This window comes from Mesocricetus auratus, unplaced genomic scaffold, assembly GCF_017639785.1.
Source record: "Mesocricetus auratus isolate SY011 unplaced genomic scaffold, BCM_Maur_2.0 Super-Scaffold_100013, whole genome shotgun sequence".
NCBI lineage: Eukaryota > Metazoa > Chordata > Mammalia > Rodentia > Cricetidae > Mesocricetus > Mesocricetus auratus.
The window spans coordinates 14012848-14035585 of NW_024429196.1; the positions used below are offsets into that span (position 1 = coordinate 14012848).

At 41.5% G+C, this 22738-nt stretch overlaps 1 protein-coding gene across 2 annotated transcripts in view; it reads right to left on the minus strand.

Annotated features, from left to right (window-relative positions):
- Kiaa1217 (KIAA1217 ortholog) overlaps positions 1-22738 on the minus strand; it is an 806709-nt gene that overhangs the window by 559212 nt on the left and 224759 nt on the right. The window lies entirely within an intron of this gene.

Consider the following 22738-nt stretch of genomic DNA (forward strand, 5'->3'; position numbering starts at 1 on the left):
GTTTTTGATTGCTTTGTTTTGTTGGTATAGTCATAAAAACAGAAGAAGTTAGAATATTATGGGAATCAGAAAAAATTTGAAAACATATGCCTATACATATGTGATTTATTCCTTTACTCATTGGTGCTCAGAAATGTGTTGTCTAATATCCAAGCTGTTGGATGAGTTTTCACAATCATTGCTGTAAATTGATTTATACCTTAATTGCTGATTATTATAAATCACACATACACTTTATAATGGGATCTTTTTAAATTTACCAAGACTTTTTATTATATATTTTTATTTAATTTAGAAACAATCTTATTTTACTTATCCATCCCAGTTCCCTCTCCCTCCCATCCTCTTATGCCCCCACCAACCACCCCATCCCACTCCCCACACAACCCCAAGAAGGGTGAGGCCTTCCATGGGGGATCATCAAAATCTGTCACATCATTTGGGGCAGGGACTAGGCCCTCCATAGAGAGTGGGCTCTCGAAGTCCATTTGTGCACTAGGCATAAATACTGGTTCCACTGTCAGAGGTCCCGTATGCCCAGGTACCAAGACTTTTTTAAGAAGCGTGGCTTTAAGTTCACAATTCTCCTGTCTCAGCATCCTTATACCATAATATGATGAACTCTTTTGTAACCAGTTGTTTTTGTCTTTTTGAAAGCAGCATATGAACCTTGTAATACTGGGTTTGAAAGGGCTCAGATTCTAGTTTAACCCCATTGAAGTAGCACTTTCTGATATATGGGATGATACAGTGTAAAATCTGGAAGGACAAATAAAAACCAGACTAGGGTACCATAAAATTATCTAATCCAAGGGTCTTTGAACAGTATTTTTAAAGTCTGAGTAGGCACTATCCTACCTCACAACATCTACATCCCCATGACTATATTGCATGGGACCTACACTGGGATCTATGACTACTTAAACAGAAAGATCTTACGAAGGGGAATTCAATAATGTGACAGTGGAACTGGGTGACATGTTTGATGTGTTACTTAGTTTCCAAGGACTGCCACAACAAAATATCAAGAATTGGGTTGCTTAAAATAATACAGTTGTGTTCCTTTGTAGTTTTGGAGGCTAGAAGTCTAGAATCTGGCTGTCAGCAGGGCCATGTGTCCCCAAGGCATCCAGGGGAGAATCATTCCCTGCTTTTGGTAGGCTCCTGTGGTGGTTTCTGGCATTCTTTGACTTATAGGTGGATTGCTGTACTTCTGCCTATGATCATATAGCTCACTGACTACGTATTTTTTTATTTCTGTGCCTAGAAGTTCCCCTACTTATAAAGAGATGGTGAATCACTGAACTTGGGGCCCACCATAATCTACTATAGCTTCATTTTCACTTGATTGCATTCAAAACGACCCCTATTTCTAAATGCGATCACATTCACAGCCACCATAGTTTAGGGTTTACACAACTCTAGGGAGAAGCAAATTCAATCCATTAAAATTAGCTTCTGTCTCCATGCTGCACACATTTCAGTTGGGTTCAGCAAATGTGGAGCCCAAAAGAAGGTAGGAAGGGCTGGGAAGAGTATAGACAAGGGCTTATTAGCTGATCTCTGCTGCTTGATGTCTTGTGCCTTGGTAGAAGATCACATGACTGCCTGCTTTACTTTACCATCTTGTTCCGATTCCAATAAACTTGATCCTGTTGCCCTTTGGCTTTGGCTTTGGTTCTGTCCTAAAATGTACGTTACATGTTCCCTTGTAACCAATTCCTTTACTAACCACCTAGTTCTGTCTTAATTTATGTGTGCTACCTGTCTCCTGTAGGGACCCTGACATTTACTGGGCTTCAGTTCTTCTAAACAATGATTTAAAAAAAGGTTTGTAGTTCACTTTCAAAGTACCAAAACTTAAAGCAAAAATTAACCACTTAAAGAAAAACTTCATGTACAATATGATGTAATTCTTGTATACACAGTGGTATAAATAACGTAATGTACAGTTAATGATACAGAAATATTACTATAAATATTATTTAAAAAATTTCTTCTTCCCATTTTAGCTGTTACCCAGGTCCAGGTTCTGAAAACTACTTTCCCTTGGTGTTACTATGTATATAACCAACTGTTTCTCTCTGACACCCAGCTTGTTGCTAACGTCCTTTGCTCTAAGACATCAGTTAACCAGAGTGCAGAGTAAGCTGTCCACTAAACCTGCAAGTTACTGTTAGAACGCAGCCTATGCTGAGGAAGTACAGACAAGGAAAGAACACATCCTCTTGGCAGATGTCTGCTAACAATGTTTCAATGTGCCACTTCTATACCTTTAGGGTTACTATGAAATGCTGGTCACTGCTGTGATTCATAGACGTCATAGCTGGATAAGAATATTACTTGATTCCCTCATTTGGAATCTTGTATGTCCTTTATCATGTGATGAAAGCTAATCCTTAGGCAGAAGACACTTCCAGCTCAGGGGCCTTTAAGCCCCATGTCTGAAAGACAAGGTGTTTTAAGCAGTAGGGACATATCTTCCACCTCTAGGAACTAATGGTAATAGTTTATTACATTTGTGTTTGTGCTTTTTTCCGGTGATCTGAGGGTGTACAAATCTGACAGGTAGATGCCAATTTATAATGGCCTAAAGTTAGTGTAATAATTTGCAATAACCTCATGGACTTTTTACACTTGCTTGTCAATCTTTTTCTCTTATCTTTGGAACTGGCCAAAATTTCACATATGAAAAGTAGCCCTGCTTTCTCTGCTTTTTTCCCAATTTTTTTTTTTTGGTTTTTATGAGACAGGGTTTCTCTGTATTGTTTTGGAGGTTGTCAGTCCAGCCTGGCCTCGAACTCACAGAGATCCGCCTGCCTCTGCCTCTGCCTCCCGAGTGTTTTCCCAATTTCTTTAAGATCAGAGGCCTGACTTAGCTAAAAATACTACCAAGAGGTAGAGGGGATATAAGGTTACATATAGCTGGGGTCATTGGTTCTGCCCTATGGTCAATATTTACATTCGACTTTAATGTTAGAAACTAGATAATTTTTAATCCCCCACTACACCTCCAATTTACCCAAGAGATCTTATCTATTTCCTCTTCCCAGGGAAATCCATGCAACCCTCTTTGGACACTCCTTGTTATGTAGACTCTCTGGAGCTACAGCCTGGTCATCCTTTCTTTACAGCTAATACCCACTTATGAGTAAGTACATACCATGTTTTTCTAGAAACTAGGTAAATTTATATGCTTTTGTTTTGATTGTCGTATCCCAGAGAAGAAACAAGGACTATACAATATTTTGGTTTGCAGAAAAACCATAGAGTTTCAGAGCTGGGATAAAACCTTTAGAACACTAAAAATGAGAGCAATGGTTTTACAATGAAAATGAAGGCTTGGAGAGGAGAGAGCTTTACTGTGGGTACAGGTGTTAGCCACTTAGCAGGAACATATTCTGGGTCCACAGAAGTCACTTTGGGTCGCTAGAAGCAGAACCCAAAGCAGGACACTCTGATCAGAAACTAACTCCTCCTTCCCACAGTGACAGGGCTGTCCTCTGAGGTGGTTCAAATGATATCCTTTAATATCCTGAAATTTGATCTATTTTTAGGATCAACATCATTACACAGCTTGCAGGGAAAATGTGAATATGGGATGTGTGTAAACAGACGGGCTCCTCAGTGTTCAGTAGAGAATATGCTGATTCTATTACAAAGAAAGTGAAGTGGGCAACATAATGGCAATCACAAGCAATGCTGGAATGCTAATGCAGTGCTGGCGCGGCTCATTCATTATAAGCACCCATAGCTCTAGCTAATCAGCTAACTAATTGTTTATAACAGGTTCTGAGGGTATTTAATTTGCCTATCATTATAACCACCCACAAACAAGGGCAGTACTATAAACGGCTCCAGTTTTCCCTTCATATTTATTAATTTTTCTAAGCAACTTTATCTATTTCTTTCTGCTTCATCATTATCTCAAGTATTAATTCAGGCCAAAACACTTTGGAGAAATACACCTAGTTATACAAACAGCACTTTTATGTCTTTAAAGCAAATGCTTATACCATCTACAGAGGTCTCCTTTATTCATGGAGGCTATATCCCAGCACTCTAGGGGGTGACTCAATCTGCAGCTAGAACTCAACACTGTATGAACTATAGTACTCCCTCCATGTGTACATACCACAGATAAAGCTTAATGTATCAGTCGTGCACAGAGATTGACAATTATAAAAATATACTGTAATAAACATTAAGTGAATGTTTTCTCTCTCTCAATCCCTTTTAGCCTTTGCATGTTTAGTCTCTGTATTTCAAAAGAGTTTATAGCAAAATCAGTCATTTTGGAGAACAGTGAACTATGAGCACTGAAACTGAAGAACACAAAAGCATAAGAGACATCTACTTAACTTGGTTAAAGAGAGGTGACATCTGTGTTAACTTTTCACTATGGTGACAAAATACCCAAGACAGATAGGTTTTGGCACAGATCAGAGTTTGAGAGATCTCTATTACATATTCACCTTTTTTGTGGTTTGGGGCCCAAGAACATTGTGGCAAGAGTGTGTGGGGGAAGCTGTTCACCACATTGTGTCTAGGAAGCAGAGGCAAAGGGAATGAGAGGATAGGGATAACATCAAGACATGTTCTTTCAAGGCACACCCCAGTGTCCTACTTCCTCCAAGAAGGCTTCATCTCCTAACAGCTCCTTCAGCTAGAATCTCTTTAATGGACCACCTCACTGATGACATCAGCACCCTCAAGAGCCAGCCATTTCTCAATAATACCACAAGCTGAGAACTCTGTTTTCAACATATGAGCTGTTGGGAGTCTACTTCATTTCTAAGCCATAACAATATCTAATAACATTAGAACTAGATCATTAGAGGAAAAAAACCAAATATGAAATTGGTATGAAGCAAAATGTTAAAAATATCACTATCTAAATAGTAAACAGATAATTTCTAATAAGACTCAAAAGCCTTTGAAAAAGATTTCTCTGTGTAAAATTTTATTACATAATCAATATTCCACATGAATAATTTTTTTCGAAGACGTGCACTTAGCCTCCTGACTTGACCATAATGCTTGTGTCTTTTAAGAGTTAATGTTTCTAAGAGTCTGAGAAGTTGTACTTTTTGAAGACGTGGAGAATCTGGCTCAATTCATATCCTTTTCCTGGCACATCTGAGCCCTTCAACAGATACTTGATGAATGAAGGAGAACTGCTTTGAGTAAGTGTGAGCTATGCTATTTCCATCCATTACATTTTTGAGCTACACAGGCTCCACTCTTGGCTTTTCACACAAGCTGTGATGAATAGCATCTGCTTCCTCTTCCAGATGCCTTCTTCATCCTTCTCCACTTTGTATGCACCCAGGAGATGGAAGCTGGGTCAAGGAATCCATTTCCTATCAGTTTCTGGTGACCTTCAACTAAGCCCAGGCCCTGGCAGAGATGGAGACCACCAAAGCCAAGACGCTGCTTCTGTTGCTTCTTCCCTGGTGGCTTTTGTGTTTTTGTTTTTTAATTTGCCAGTGGCCATACTTCTTGCCAGCTGGTCTCCTCCATTCTTGCATGCTCCAAAGTGCAGTAGCTGGCACTCCCTCCTTCCTCCAGGCCAAGGGTTGGCAACAGCTCTTGCATCCACCAGCCCTGGACAACTGTATCATCTCTTACTGGTCACTATTTTATGAAAGTCCCCTTTGGTAGCCTCTTTTCAAGTTCTCAGCTTAAGTAAGCCATCTGCTTCCTTCCAGGACTTTGACTGATATATGAGAGCTTTAAGCAGTTGTATTTATGCATTTGTGCTACATTTCATATTCTATGTGAAAACAAAAATGAAGAAAATTTCACAAATGGTTGTGTCATGTTGTCCACAAGACAAGAACTGAAGAAAACTATAAAAATATTTAAATTGTCTATTTCAGTACCCCAGATAACCATGATTTTCTCACTAGACATAAGGCATGTTATATGTCCCATACTTATACAAAAGACAATGAGCTAAAAGTTCCAAAAATGGCTGGTTCATTCGGCAGGAAGTGCCCCCTGAGGGAGGACAGGCTCCATATCAAGGCCATCTGTGATAAGAAATGTACAAGGCTGAGGATCCGGAGCTAACTGAGAACCAGACGGGCTAGTATGCATTGAGTACAAGGTAGAACATTCTCAGATGTCTAACACCTTGCCAAGGAATCACACACTGCATCAAAAACATCTAGTTCACTGACTTTGGATTCTGCTAAGATTATAAATACACTCATTCTCATACTGCCCTTTCCCAGCAAGATGCAGAGGTGAAGCAGCAAATCCTGAAAGTCCCTGGTAATTTTGGTAGACTATACATGGACATTTTGATTGACAGGTACAAACCAATTCCAGAAACACTGAAACAGGAGCAAGCTTTTATTGCAAAGTTAAGAGCAGGGAGCCTAATATAAAGGAAATGCAGGTGTTGCTATCATGTCCCACTACCATCCCCACACAAGGCCTTCAGCCATCTTTAATTTAAAAACTTGAAGAATAACTTTTAAGATGACACAGAATATGCTAAAGATTCTGGGGTTGATTTGCAAATCACTTTTTTTGGTGCATCCATTTTTTTCTGTTTGTTTTCTGGTACAAATATTATAAAGAGTTGTATAAGCAGTGGATGATAAAAAAGAAGCTTCTGTGTTTTATTTTTCTACTTTTATTTCTTTATACTGGAAACCTATTTTATTTTTCCCTTTTATATTTAAATTAGAAACAATCTTATATATCACTCCTAGCTCCGTCTCTCTCCCATTCTCCCACACTCCCCACCAGCCCTCTTCCCATCCCTCTTCTGCTCCATAGAAAGGGTGAGTCCTTCTATGGGGGATCATCAAAGTCTGTCACATCATTTGAGGCAGGGTCTAGGCCTTCTCCCATGTGTTTAGGCTGGGAGAGTATCACTCTATGGGGAATGGGCTCCCAAAGTCCATTCATACACTAGGAATAAATACTGTTCTATTACCAGAGGCCCCATAGACTTCCCAGGCCTACTAACTGACATCCATGTGCGGGAGGCCTGGTTCCATCCTATGCTGGTTTCCAAGCAGTCAGTCTGGGGTCCAAGAGCTCATCCTTGCTCAGGTCAGCTGTTTCTGTGGGTTACACCAGCATGGTCTTGACTCCTTTGATCATCACTCCTCCCTCTCTACAACTGGATTCCAGGAATTTGGTTCAGTGTTTAGCTGTGGTTCTCTGGTTGTGTTTCCATCAGCTACTGGATGAAGGCTCTAGGATGGCATATAAAGTAGCCTCTCCCCTATTGCTTAGATTCTTGGTAGGGGTCATCCTAGTATATCTCTGGGCATTTCCATAATGCCAGATTTCTCTATAAACCTATAATGGCTCCCTCTATTAAGCTATCAGCCCTCTGTCAGATGTGGGGTTGGTGAATACCTTTTCCCAATCCTCCTCCTCCTTCTCCTTCTCCTTCTCCTCCTCCCCCCCCCTCCTCCTTCTTTTTGGTCTAGACTATTCTTGTAGTTTTATTGACATGGTCTTTCTTTAGGTTGGGAAAGCTTTCTTCTATGATTTTTGTTGAATATGTTTTCTGCACCTTTGATGTGGGTTTCTTGTCCTTCTTTATACCTATTATTCTTAGGTTTGGTTTTTTTCACAGTGTCCCATATTTCCTGGATATTTTGTGTTAGGGACTTTTTGGACTTAAGATTTTCTTTGGTCACTGGGTGTTGGTTGGACACACCTTTAATCCCAGCACTCAGGAGTCAGAGGCAGGCAGATCTCTGTGAGTTTGAGGTCAGGCTGGTCTACAGAGAAAGTGCCAGGATAGGCTCCAAAGCTACACTGAGAAACCCTGTCTTGGAAAACCAAAAAAAAATCCAAAATAAGAAAAGAAAAGAAGAGATTTCTTTGGACAATGAATCTATTCCCCCTAGTGTATCTTCTACACCTGAGATTCTCTCTTCATCTCTTATGTTCTCTTGATTATGCTTGCATCTGTAGTTTCCAATCATTTACCCAGATTTTCTATTTTCAGCATTCCTTCAGACTGTTTCTTTTTTTATTGTCTCTATTTCAGCTTTCAAGCTTTGCACTGTTTGAATTGTTTCCTTCAATTGCTTGTTTGTTTTTCTTGGCTTTCCTTGCTTTCTTTAAGAGATTTGTTTATTTATTGCAATTTTTGGTTTGTCTTTTCCTTCATTTCTTGAATTTTTTGTTTGTTTTGTCTTCATTTCTTTAAGGGATTTTTCTCATTACCTCTTTGAGGGCCTGTATCATAAAATTGTTTTTTATGGTCGTTCTCTTCTGCTTCATCTTCGTTGGGATGTTCAGGTCTTGCTGGTGTGGAGTTCCTAGATTCTAGTGGTGTTATATTGATCTATCTGTTGTTGAATGTGTTCTTATACTGTCATCTTCCCATTGCTTCTTTCAGTGGGTGCCAGTGGGGTCTCTCTCTTTCTTGGTGGGTATCTGTCCAAGGTTCTCTTCCAGTGGGTGCAAGCAGGTCCAATACTCTGATGCCTTTCCTCTTCCCATGGGTGGAGGTGGTACTAGCACTATGATGTTGGCAGACCCTGAATGGCCTCGTCAGCTGGGACAAGTTCCCCTGTGCACAATCCTCAGGCCCCAGGAGACTCCAAGCAGGGCACCGGAAGTCAGGCAAGCAGGGATCTGGAAGGCAGGTGCTTCTGTGTTTTAAAATGCCCTTTGTTTTATGTTTTTGCATAGCAGTGTCAAAATTAATGATAAATATTAAAACTCTGGTTCTCCAAAGTCATACTTGGCTTAGCCTCCCCTGTACTTTGTTCCTTCAGGCAATATGTACCTGCCAGCCATATGAGTACTTTGTTGTATTTTTAAGATAGTGTCATGTCTGTCACATAGCCCAGGTGAACTTTGAACTTCTGATCCTCTTGCCTCTGGAGTGAACACTAATATTATAGGTGTGTGCCACTGTGTCTGGCTGCACACAGGTCTTTGTTATTTTCATTTGTGCACACTATAAACTTGGTCCTTATTGTCCCTTGCCTGATCTTTGCATGCTTCATGTCTTCTCCTTGCCTTCCAGACATAGTCTGCAGGAAATCTCAGATTTCCTTTCCAAGATTCTTTCCCCTTCACTAACTTCACCACTGAATCTCTCTATCAACCCATAATACTCAAAATCTCTAATGTGGAAGTGAAGAAAACATTATGTAGCCACATCTCAAGTACTCAAGTTCTTCATGAATTGTGTGACTCCATGAGCTTCAAGTATCTCAACTTCTCTTTGTAAAATGCACAGAGCACTACCCACCTCCCACGGCTGTTAAGCACAGGACACATGGTGAGAACTGGTGAAGTGCATCTTGGCTATCTTTCATTCCTGTACTGCTTGCTCATTCTGAGGCTTCAAGGCCCACGAGGACAAAGAGCTTGCTATTTTCTGGTTAGCACACAATCGTAGGCTCGAGTAATGTTTGCATAGCAGGTGTTCAGCAGCTACTTATTAAGTAAATGGCTACATGGACCTAAACAAACAAGCAACAAATGCAAGGCGGTCAGAGAGGAGAAAGCATTGCCACAGTAGGAAAGCTAGAATTCACTGCTGTTCTGGGAAGCTACTTTCTCGAAAAGCTGGTCTTAAAAACAATGTTTTCCACTAGGTTCTGCTATTTACTTCCAAAATGAAGAGACAGAAATAATTTTGTCTTCACTGGTAGGTCTGGAATATGGCCCAACAAAGCCTAGGTAGCCCCCAGGAGTTCTCAAGGGGCTGCACAGGAGCTCCAAATGTGGCTTACTTGTAAAATCAAAAGCACATGGTCTCTAAGAGGGACAGAACTGCCTCTTGGCACAAGCCAGTCAGCCCAAAGAAATAGACAGCTTATCCTTTTTCCTCTTTTAAGCAATGCTTTTAGGCCAATAGCAAGATTTTGTGCCAGGAGCTTTCATTGTGGGGTCTACTGCAAGGACAGAATGCCCCGTCTGACCTAGAGCTCATTGGGCTGTTCCAGAATGATGGCGCTATTCAAGTTCACGACTACAATCTTTCCCGCTGAGTAAACTGCTTTATATATGGATTTCCTCCCAAGTCTTATGTTCAGTGTGACATTTGGTTCATCACACACTGTTCTCAGAACCAAGAGAAAGAATCTCACTGTCTCTGGAGGGCAGAATAGCACATCTGTTTATATATAAATCTGCTATAGAACTGTAATGCCCAAATCAGGTGACAACCCTCAAAGCAAGGAAAATATTTGAAAGCATTAAGTTGGAAAAGCATAGGGGACTTTTAAAGCCCATTCTGAGTATGCCTGACCAAAAGTTCATGCATGATCATATTACCTTCTTTATGACATCATGAACATTTACATCCCATCACACATGAATGAATCATGGGACAATATCATCCTTCCTTCATAGTCTAATTAATTTTGATTTTGATTAGTTGAAATTAGATCTCCAATTCACTGAGATAACATTTTCAGATTATTTCATGTTACTTCTTAAAGAAGAATATATTGATAGTATTATAAAAGGAAAGATTTAACCATTTTTTTTAGCTTGGTCATGACATGTCCTGCCTTGTTTCTGCAGGGATAAAGCCTATAACTGCTGTTTGCATATTTCCAGAGGAACAGGGAAACAAGGTTCCTAATCAGCCTGCAGTCAATGCTGCCCCTCAAGACTGCGGTGTGAGAGCTCAGGTTTACCAAGACACTCCATCGCAAGTGTCAAGACTATGGGAAGAAGCCTTAACAGAGGGGTCCACATTGAAAAGGCCCTGGCAGGGGTCCATTGAAAGGGCCCTGGCAGGTGCCATGGCCTTGGGTCCAGTTCCTTTCAAGGCCTGTCAGGCCCCGACCTAAAGGAAAGCAGCCTGCTCCCCACCTGGTGTGTCACCCACAACTGAGTCACCTCACATCAGTGTCCTTCCTGCAGGCTGCCGACACTGGTCAGCCTGACTGCGCCAACATTCTATCATTGCCCGGTCTCTATAATAAAGTATTTCCTGCACCTGCCATTAGTCCCATAATTCCAATAGAACATATAATCTGTCCTGTTGCCCAAGAATAAACACAGCTACTATGCAACAGCCAGCAGGTAAGAGTCAGGTCAGTGGGGATACACCCACCACCTCACAGGCCTCGCACACTAGAAAACCCAGGACAAGTGTAGCCCACTGTGGCAAACTCAAATTTGATGTCAGCATTTACAAATTATGCCTGTACAAAAAATGGATTCTGGGGTTCTTTTGAAAAGTGGGCAAGATCTGGCAAGCCTGAGCCCACATTCACAGAATACAGGTGACTTCCGTGAGGAAGGCTGTTCTCTTGAGACATGGAAATGTTTCTTGACACTGAGACTGCCTCCTACTGAAGCCCACCCTTGGGTTACAGCAGCTGGGTCACAGGGCCCCTTTGAAAGACCTCTGAGGCGGTGGCCCTGGATCCATGTCAAAAGTGCATTTGGAAAGACTGCCAAGGATTATATGGGAGTGAGCAAGCACCTCTTCCCAAACAGGAAGGGAACCCTGCCCATGGTAGGCAGTGATGGTCAAGTCCCCAAATGCATGGACAGCCCAGACCCTCCTGGGTGACCAGATGCCTGTACATGAGGTAGAGCACACACAGGCAAGGGGGCACAGGTGTGGCTGCACCCAAGGCCACAGGGCACTGGCAGCTGAGGTACAGTGCGTTCCTTCTCAGGATGCACAGACCAGGGACACTGAAGACCCTAAGAGCAAGAACAGTGCATGGCATATTCCTTAGGAAAAAGAGGTCCCCATCACCCTTCTCCCAGAGCCACCCAGTGGTGAGTGGCCATCAGTCCTTGGAGGGAACAGACAACAGAAAAGACAGACTGCACCAACCACAAAAAGGAATGGGTCCATCGCCTAGGCATGGGGTGAGCGGAAAGCCTGCATCAGAGGTGAGACTACACACTTTAGAGAACAAAGGTTAGCACCTACCCAAGCACGCATCCCTATGCTAGTCTGAGTCACTGCCTCAGCACAGCCACCAGGTCCTCGTGTGATGGGTGAGACTTCCCATGGAGCAAGAGAGATGAGGGAGGCAGAGGAGGCAGCACATTCCCAACTGACACAACACAGAACTCACTGAGACTTCATAGAGCTCCTGAGTAAGGGGACATGACTTTCAAGGGCACCTGTGTTAGACAGGAAGGCAGGGACTAGGGTCCAGGAAGGAAGAAGCTGGGCAGCCAGTCTTGCTGCTGGTCTGCTGCAAGGTGCACAAACCCTAGGCCAGGGCTTGCCTTGGGCAGGACTGACAGTGAAGACTCCGTCTGGTCTGTAGAGGATCAAGGAGAACCACTGCCTCTGCCAAGACCCTGCACCCCTGCTTGCCCCTGAGTGTGTCACAGCATCTGGGACACAGGGAAGAAAACTTTAGCCCAGACCAGCTGGAGACCCCCTCCCAAGGAGGGTGAAGCTTACTCAGGGACTCCCTCCCAAGGTCATCACCCCCTTAGCAGGTCTGAGAGCAGCAGAATGCTGCTCGGGCTGTGAGGCTCCAGAAGAGGAGAGGAAGTCTGCTTCCCTTGCCATCAGCTCTTGTCCCCAGGGGCCTTGCTTTTGGCGTCACGCTTGTTGCCCAGCAGCTTTAGCATCTTCCTGGTCTTGAGATTGCCTTTCTTCTTACCCTCAGACTCAGCCTCTCTTTGGAACTCTTTCTTCCGCACACACACACACACACACACACATATACACACACACACACACACACACACACACATGCACACACACCCCTTATCACTTGATAGAGGAATGCCAGGTGAGAAAAAGTGGTACTATTTTGAGAATAGAAAGACATTTATAGTAAAAGTATCTAGGTAATTAAAGTACATTAAGGTAGATTGTTGTCTCTGAAAACACAGAGTGAGCAACAGGCATTGATGGAAATAGAGGAAGAATTGAGAGAGGTTAACAGGTGGCAGCTAATGATTGGGCATGCACTTTGAAATGTAGGATTCTCTTCAACCCACATAATGAGGTTCAGACCATTGACAAGGATGTGAAATGAGTATCAGAGACTTTCTTGCGTTAACTTCTTAAGCTTCCTTCCATGTGCAGGAGGAGCCAGCGTGGTTACATTCTGCTATAGGGGACTGGAAATACCTCCGTGCTGGTTAGTGTTCGTCAGCTCGACACGGACACAGACATACACTATGGGAGAGGGAATTTCAGCTAAGGATCTGTCTTTATTAGACTGGCCCGTGATAATGTCGGTGGGCCATCTTCTTGATTCATGTGGAAGAGTCCAGTGTACCATGGGCTGTGCCATCCCTGGAAACCCCCCAAAGGCTCAGATGTTAAAGACTTAGTTACCAACCTGTGATGCTATTATAGGGTAGTATGACTTTGGGAAGATGAAACCTGAAAGGATAAATTGGTGACATTAGAGACATGGCCTTGAGGAGGCTATGGATCACCCTCCTCTCTGTTTCTGCTTCCATGAGGTACAAAGTCCCCTTCTACTGTGTGCTTGCGCCACAATGTCCTGTGTTAACACAGGCCCAAAGAATTGGCACCAAACAACTCTGAACTTACCCTTTGAAACCCTGAGCTCAACATTTCCCTTTCCTCCTCATAAGTTGATTTCTTTCAGGTATTTTGGTACAGTAAAGGATTCTGACACAGGCCCCTTGGTTTTCTCAGATCTTCTACTCCAAGTAGAAGAGGGCAGGAGGGAGATAGTGGGGTGTGTTGCTCTGCCCCTTCTCTTTCCTAAGAATCCACATGCCTGAGCTGATTTTGGCTCCCTCTTCTCCAGAAGCGGTTTCCCTTCAGTAGGGAGTTCAACTACAAGGATGAGGTGTGGGTATGCAATTCTAACTGTAACCACAGGGCAGTTGGTTGGTTGGTATGTATACACCATACTTTCCTTTATCCAGTGCCCAGCTGTTCCTTTAACTATTCCGTTAACTACTGTGCCTCAATTCTCAATTAATCAGGTGCTGCATAAAAAGAGGCAGTGTTTTATTTGGTCCCCTCCGGTCTCAAACATCAAGTTTAGAGTCAGTAATCTACCCAAAGTAACACAGTGGAAAGAGATAAGAATGAATTTACTTTTCACTCTGACACTGCCTCGAGTTACCACAGGCCTCACAGATGAATGGTTCAACTCACAATACTTCCCCCACTTCAGTCCCAAAACCAGTGGCCACATTTATTTCTGATTTGATTACAACTTGCTGGTTCTGACAACTTCCTCCTAAAGCTTAGCATGTATAGCATCTCACTGAACTCAGGTCAGTGCTCATCTTGCTCTCATTGGTTTGTATAATACAAACAACTATAACGAGAACACAGATGAAGAGCTGGGGTAGACTGCACAGTGGGTGAAACGTTTGATGCTCAAGCACAGGGAACTGAGTTCAGATACTCAGAACCCCTGTAAAGGTTGGGCATGGCATTGTGTACCTTTGATTCCAGTGTTAGGAAACAGAGAGGTAGATCCTAGGAGAGGGGCGATCACTGGTCATCCACTCTAGCACAAACTGTAAACTTGAGGTTCAGTGAGGGACCTTATCAAAAAGTAAGTTGAAGACATGAGGGAGGGAGACATCTTGACAAATTTTGGTCTCTACAGATATCCACATGGGCAAGCACACTTCCACACATGCACACATGCATTCACATACAAATAAAAACATTTAAAAAGAATATGGGTATATAGTCAGATGAAGGTACAATTGGAATGCAGGAAATTATGCAGATCTTCCATCTTTCTTGGGGTTCTCTGCCTCTCAAAACTCCAGAGTGACCACTCTTTAGGGTTTTCATAGAGGCTCTGTACCCTGGGCATGCTGGATGAAACCATTGGCCATTGGTGACTGAGGTCAATTTCCAAATCATCTTCCCTTCCCAAAGTTGGGATGTGTCAAAGTTCCAACAATCAAAATGTTGGATATCTCAACCTCCATCTTAAAGTTATTAAAGAAGCCACCAGCCCCCTTGCTTTGCACATAAAATTCACCCATAGGAGTGAAGAGACTTGAAGGGTTTTAAAAGCCCTTGTGCCAGGAAGCAGAAGGTAGGGCTACATATGTATTTTTTTAAAGATTTGCTGATGCATGTGAGAGAGTATGTGCACAAGTATTAGTGTCCATCGAGGACAGAAGAGGCCATCAGATCCCTGGAGTTTAAGTTTCAGGCAGTTTTGGTCCTCACACCAGGACCTTGGGAACAGAACTCCAGTACTCCAAAAGAACAGAAGGAATCCTTAACCACCTAGCCAAGTAACTAATCCTCCAAATTTCTAGACTTTCCATTGTCCTATTGGAGTCCGTCTGTAGGAATGCCTCCCTCCACCTTACTTTGCTTCCCTGGGCACTCTGTCTCTTGGTGCAGACCCTGCTTACCTCTTTCCCACTGACGTCAGCCTCCCCTTCTAAGCCATCTCCATTTCTTTGCGTCAGCGCTGATCCACAAGACACTTTTCATCAAGGATCCCCAGTGGCCTCACTGGTCTGGGAAGGAGTGAGACAATCTTCACTGTCCTTCCTGTCTCCCATTATGGTCTCTCCAGACTTACTCTTAGTCCTGAAGCATCTTTCCTGCAGGAGCTTCTCTTTCCACCCACCTCTACTCCCTGGGACTCTGCCTCTTCACATGGACCTGATCCACTAGATCTTTTCCACAGTCCTTCAGTTTTTCTTCTAGGATCATCTCCATTCATTCATGCTACTCACTGACATGAGGAAGTACTCACACTACTGGGGACCCTACAGCCACCACATATGCATAGGATCCAGAGTGGGCAACAGCAACCAAGGAGCAGAAATGAACACCCACTCAACAAAGACAAGATCAGATACCTACATCAAGAAACAGGTCAACTGCTGAGGCCTGGGGACTCTGCACTGTTGAACCCATCCCTGCGGTTTAGCCCACCCAGAGACTGCCAATGACCTAGTTGCGCCTCTGTACTCGGAACAAGGTAAGCATGGGCCTATTTCAAGCCCAACTTCCAATGCCCTGCTCAGAGCCTCCTGAGGGCTGGGGACTGCGCACTAGGGAACCAATTCAGGTGGTCTAGCCCACCCAGAGACTGCCAAGGCCCTGGCACTAGTCCTGCCTCCACCCATGGTAAGAGGAGAACCATCAGAGTATTGGACCTGCTTGCAACACCAAAAGGGAACCTTGGACCTGTATCCACCAGGAGAAGAAGAGACTCCTCCCACACCCACTGGAAGAAGAGATGGGAAGAAGACAATATAAAAACACATTCAACCACAGAAAAACCAATAGGACACCACCAGAGTCTAGGGACTCTACACCAACAAGACCTGAACATCTCAATGTAGATGAAGCAGAAGAGAATGACCTTAATTACAACTTCATGATAATGATAGAGGTCCTCAAAAGTGTATGAAAAACTCCCTTAAAGAAATGGAAGAATAAACAAACCAAAAAAATGCAAGAAATCATTAAAGAAAGCCAAGAAAAAAACAATCAAACAGATGAAGGTTCAAGACCTGAAAACTGAAATAGAGACAATAAAGAAAACACAAACTGAGGGAATGTTGGAAATAGGAAAGCTGAGTAAATGATCAGGAACTACAAATGCAAGCATAACCACCAGAATACAGAGATAGAAGAAAGAATCTCAGGCATTGAAGATACACTAGGATAGATTCATCCACCAAAGAAAATCTTAAGTCCAACAAATCCTCAACACAAGATATCCAGGAAATATGGGACACCATGAAAAGGTCAAACCTAAGAATAATAGGTATAGAAGAATGTCAAGAAACCCACCTCAAAGGTGCAGAAAACATATTCAACAAAATTATAGAAGAAAACTTTCCCAACCTAAAGAAAGACATGCCAATGAAAGTACAAGAAGCTTACAGAACACCAAATAGAGTGGACTACAAAAACGTTCCCTTGCTACATAATAATCAAAACCCCAAACATACAGAATAAAGAAAGAATATCAAGAGCAGCAAAGGAAAAAGCTAAAGTAGCATATAAAGGCAAACCTATCAGAATTACATCCCACTTCTCCATGGAAACTCTGAAAACCAGAAGGTCCTGGATAGATATTCTACCAGCACTAAGATCATGGATTCCAGCCCAGACTACTATACCCAGCAAAACTTTCAATCACTGTAGATGGAGGAAACAAGATATTCCATGACAAAACCAGATTCAAACAATACAGAAAATTCTGGAAGGAAAACTTCAACCCAAGGAAGTTAGCTACACCCAGAAAAATATAGGCAATAGATAATCCCACTATACCAACAGCCAAAAGAAAAAAAGGGGTGGAAATCTACACACAATTCTGCCACCACCACCAAATACAAAACAAACGAGAATTAACAATCGATGCTCATTAATATCCCTCAATATTAATGGTCTTAACTCACCTATAAGAAGGAACAGGCTATCATAATGGATACAAATAAGTACCCTCATGAAGAAATTGAAGAATAGTCACACTAGAGAATTAACAGCACAAGTCTACAACAAAAAGAAGCAAACTTGCTCCAGAAGAGTAGAGGCCAGGAAATAATCAAATTGAGGACTGAAATCAATAAAGTCAAAACAAAGAAAACAGTAGAAAGAATCAATATAACAAAGAGTTGATTATTTGAGAAAGTCAACAAGATAGACAATAAAAAAGAAATTAAAGACTTCCTAGAATTCAATGAGAATGAAGACACAACATACTCAAACTTATGAGACACTTTGAAAGCAGTGCTAAGAGGAAAGTTCATAGCATTAAGTGCCCACATGAAGAAACTGGAGAATATTCACAATAGAGAATTAACAGCACAACTGAAAGCTCTAGAACAGAAAGAAGCAAACTAACCTCAGAGGAATAGATGCCAGAAAATAATCAATAAAGTTAAAACAAAGAAAACAATACAAAGAATCAGTGTAACAAAGAGTGGGTCCTTCAAGAAAATCAACAAGATAGACAAACCTTTATCCAAACTAACGAAAAAGCAGAGTATGAACATGCAAAGTAACAAAATCAGAAATGAGAAGGGGGACATAGGAACGGACACTGAGGAAATCCAGAGAATCTTCAGGTTATAATTTTAAAACATGTACTACACAAAATTCAAAAATTTAAAGGAGATATCACCTACCAAAATTAAATCAAGAACAGATAAGCAATTTAAATAGGCTTATACCCCTAATGAAATAGAAGCAGCCACCAAAAGTCTCCCAACCAAAATTAGCCCAGGGCCAGATGGTTTCACTGCAGAATTCTACTAGAAATTCAAAGAAGAGCTAATACTAATATTCCTCAATTTTTTCCACATAATAGAAGCAGAAGCCAAACTCTTTTTAAAAGGCTACAATTACCTTGGTACCCAAGCCACACAAAACACAACTAAGAAAGAGAACTTTGATCTCCCACACTCTTGCATAGGTAGGATCAACACAGTAAAAATAGCAATCTTGCCAAAAGCAATATACAGATTCAATGCAATTCCCATCTAAAGCCCAGCACAACTTTTCATAGACTTTGAAAGAACAATTTTCAACTTTATATGGGAAAACAAAAGACCCAGGATAGCCAAACCAATCCTGTACAATAAAGGAACTTCTGGAGGCATCACCATCCCTGACTTCAAGTTCTATTATAGAGCTATAGTCCTGAAAACAGCTTTGTATTGGCACAAAAATAGACATGTAGACCAATGAAATTGAATTGAAAACCCTGATATGGACCCACACACCTATGAAACCTGATTGTTGACATAGAAGCTAAAATTATACAATGGGAAAAAGAAAGTATCTTCAAGAAATGGTGTTGGCATAACTGGATGCTGGTGTATAAAGACTGCAGATAGATCCATATTTATCACCAAGCACAAAACTTTAGTCTAAATGGATCAAAGACCTCAACATAAATCCAGTCACACTGAAGCTCTTAGAAGAGAAAGTATGTAGTACCCTCAAACGAATTGGTACAGGAGACTGCTTTCTGAAGATAACACCAGTAGCACAAACACTGAGATTGACAACTAATAAATGGGACCTCCTGAAACTGAGAAGTTTCTGTAAGGCAAAGGACACAGTCAACAAGACAAAAAGGCAGCCCACAGAATAGGAAAAGATATTCACTAACCCCACATCTGGCAGAGGACTGATCTCCAAAATTTACAAAGAACTCAAGAAGCTAGTCACCAAAATATCAAATAATCCAATTAAAAACTGGGTTACAGAACTAAATAGAGAATTCTCAACAGAGGAATCTAAATTTTCTAAAAGACACACAAGAAAGTACTCAACATCCTTAGCTATCAGGGAAATGCAAATCAAACAACTCTGAGATACCATCTTGCTCCTGTCAGAATGGCTAAAATAAAAAACACCAATGACAGTTTATGGTGGAGAAGATGTGGATGGAGAAAGGGGAACATTCCTCCACTCCTGGTGGGAGTGCAAACTTGTACAACCACCTTGGAAATCAATGTGGTGATTCCTCAAGAAAATTGGAATCAGTTTACCACAAGATCCAGCAATTCCACTCTTAGGCATATACCCAATAGATGCACATTCATACAAGGACATCTGCCCAACCATGTTCATAACAGCATTAATTGTATAAGCCCAACCCTGGAGGCAACCTAGATGCCCCTCAACTGGAGAATGGATGGAGGAAATGTGGTACATTTACACAAGGAGTACTACTCAGCAGCAATGGAATCTTGAAATTCACAGGCAATTGGATGGAACTAGAAGAAAGCATCCTGCGTGAGGAGACCCAGTCTCAAAAAGACAAACATGGTATATACTCACTCACATATGGATATTAGACATAGAGCTAAGGATTACCAATCTACAATTTGCACTGCCAGAGAAGGTAGGAAACAAGGAGGATCCTAAGAGAGACATACATGGTCCCCTGGAGAAGGGGAAAGGGACAAGATCTCCTGAACTAATTGGGAGCATGGGATAAGACGAGAGGGAGTTAGGAGAAAGAGAAGGGGTAAAGGGGGGGAGGAAGACAAGAGGGAACAGGAATATGTAGCCAGATGAAGAATAGAGGAGAGCAAGAAAAAAGATATCTTAATAGAGGGAGCCATTATAGGTTTAAGAGAAACCTGGCGCTAGGGAAATGTCCAGAGATCTACAAGGATGACCCCAAATAACAATCTAAGCAACAGTGGAGAGGTTACCTTAAATGTCCTTCTCTGATAATGAGACTAATGACTACCTTATATACCATCATAGAGCCCTTATCCAGTAGTTGATGGAAGCAGAAACAGACACCCACAGCTAAACACTGGGCTGAACTCCTGGAATCCAGTTTCAAAGAGTGAGGAGTGATGAGCAAAGGGGTGAAGACCATGCTGGGGAAACCCACAGAAACAGGTAACCTGAACAAAGGGGAGCTCATGGAACCCAGACTGATAGCTGGGAAACAAGCATAGGACTGTTGCAGACCCTTGAACTTGGATTTCAGTTTGGATCTCTGGTTAATCTATGGAGCCTCTGCTAGTGGATCAATATTTATCCCTAATACACAAATGGACTTTGGGAGCCCACTCCAGATAGAGGGATACTCTCTCAGCCTAGACACACGGGGGAGGGTCTAGGCCCTTCTCCAAATCATGTGACAGGCTTTGATGATCTCCCATGGAAGACCTCACCTTTCCTGGGAAGCAGAAATGGGATAGGATGGGGGGCTGGTAGGGTTCAGGGGAGGTGGGGAGGGAGAGGGAACTAGGATTGACATGTAAAACAAGATTGTTTGTAATTTAAATTTAAAAAGGAGAAAAAAAAAAGAAACAGCTCAAATAGCATAACTCCACATGCCTAGATTACAGCACAAAAACACCATCATGAATAATCAGGACAGTATCACTCCTCCAGAAGTCAGTAATCCTATTGCAACAGGACCCGAGAAATGCAATTTAGCTGAATCACAAGACAAGGACTTCAAAATACCAATTACGAATATGTTCAAGGACCTTACACTTTAATGAAACTGTGAGAATACAAACAAAACAGTGAAGTAAAATAATGAAAACGGTTCAAGACATGAAAGTAGAAATAGAATCACTCAGGAAAACAGAAATAAAACTGGAAATGAAAACTTCAGAATGGCAAACAATGACTTCAGAGGTAAGCCTCACAGGTAAATCATGGGACATTAAAAAGAGAATCTCAGATGTTGAAGAAGAAATGAATACCTCAGTCAAAGAAACTTAATCTGAAAAAAAACCAAATCCAGGTACAAAAAAATCTACACAATGTGGAACACTGTGAAAAGACAAAAATGTATAAATAATGGGGATAGAGGAAAGACACACAAAACAAAATAAAACATAAACAAAAGGAAAAGAGAAAAAGGCCCAGAAAACATTTTAACAATGTATCAGCAGAACATTTCCCCGACCTAAAGATGGAGGCAACCTATCAAGGTACAAGAAGCATACAGAACAACAAATAGACACGATCACATAGAAATTCTATGTGATACATGATAATAAAACACTAAATGTATAGAACAAAGAAAGAATATTAACATTTGAAAGGATAAAAGACGAAGTCACATATAAAACAGACCCATTATAATAATGCCTGAGTTTTCAATACAGACTCTGAAAACCAGAAGGGCCTGGATAGAATTTCTATAAGCTCTAAGAGGCCAGAGATGCCAGTACAGACTATTATGTCCAGCAAAATGACCAATCATTGAGAAAGTGAAGCATTCTGCTATAAAATCAAATTTAACAGTTTCTATCTACCAGCCAATTCTACAGAAGACACTAAGAGGAAATCTTCATTCAGAAGAGGTTAACCACACCCAGGAAGACTCAAGATTATGTAATCCCAGAGCAGCAAATAGAAGAGGGGGAAATGCCCACAGTATAACAACTAAAGAGCACAAATCACTAAACTCTGCTCATGGATAACCCTTAATAGTCATGGTCTCAGTTCCTCCAGTAGAAAGATACAGACTAACAGACTGGATTATAAAACAAGATTCATTTTTTTCTGGCACTTCCAAGAAACACACATCCCAAAATCGATGATAGACAATCACCTCGGGGGGAAAAGAATAGAAAGGAGTATTCTAAGCAAATAGACAAAATAAGCAAAAAGGTGTAGCTATTTTAATATCTAACAAAATAAACTTCAAACCAAAACTAATCACAAGAGATGGGGAATGACATTGTAACTCATTAAAGAAAAAACTATACCAAGAGAACACTGCAATTCTAAACATTTAGTACCAAATACAAGGGCACCCAAGTTCAGAAAAGAAACACTACCACAGTTAAAAACCACAAACCACCTTCACATACTCACAGTGGCTGACTTCAATACCCTATTCTCACCAATAGACAGTCATTCATACAAAAACTGGAGAATTGCTGGAGTTCAATAACCTATCAGACATCTGCAGAATAATCCACCTAAAAACTAAAAGTTCATGGAACTTTTATACTTTGACACAAAACAAGTTTCAACAGACACAAGAAAACTAAAGTAGCATCCTGTGTCCTAGCCGCCACCATGTATATTAACAAAGCAGGATATATACAAATTCATGGAAACTGAACCACTCATTACTGGATGAAAAGTGGGTTAATACATTAATTAAGGAGGAAATTAACAACTTTTAGAATGGAACGAAAATGAAAACACAACATACCCAAACCTATGGGAAGCTATTCTAAGAGGAAAGTTCATAGCTATTCTAAAGGCCCACATTAAAAAACAAACAAACAAAAAGAAAACAACTGCAGAGCTGTCCTATTAGCAATTGAGCAACATACATGAATATTCAAGAACAACAAGAAGTAA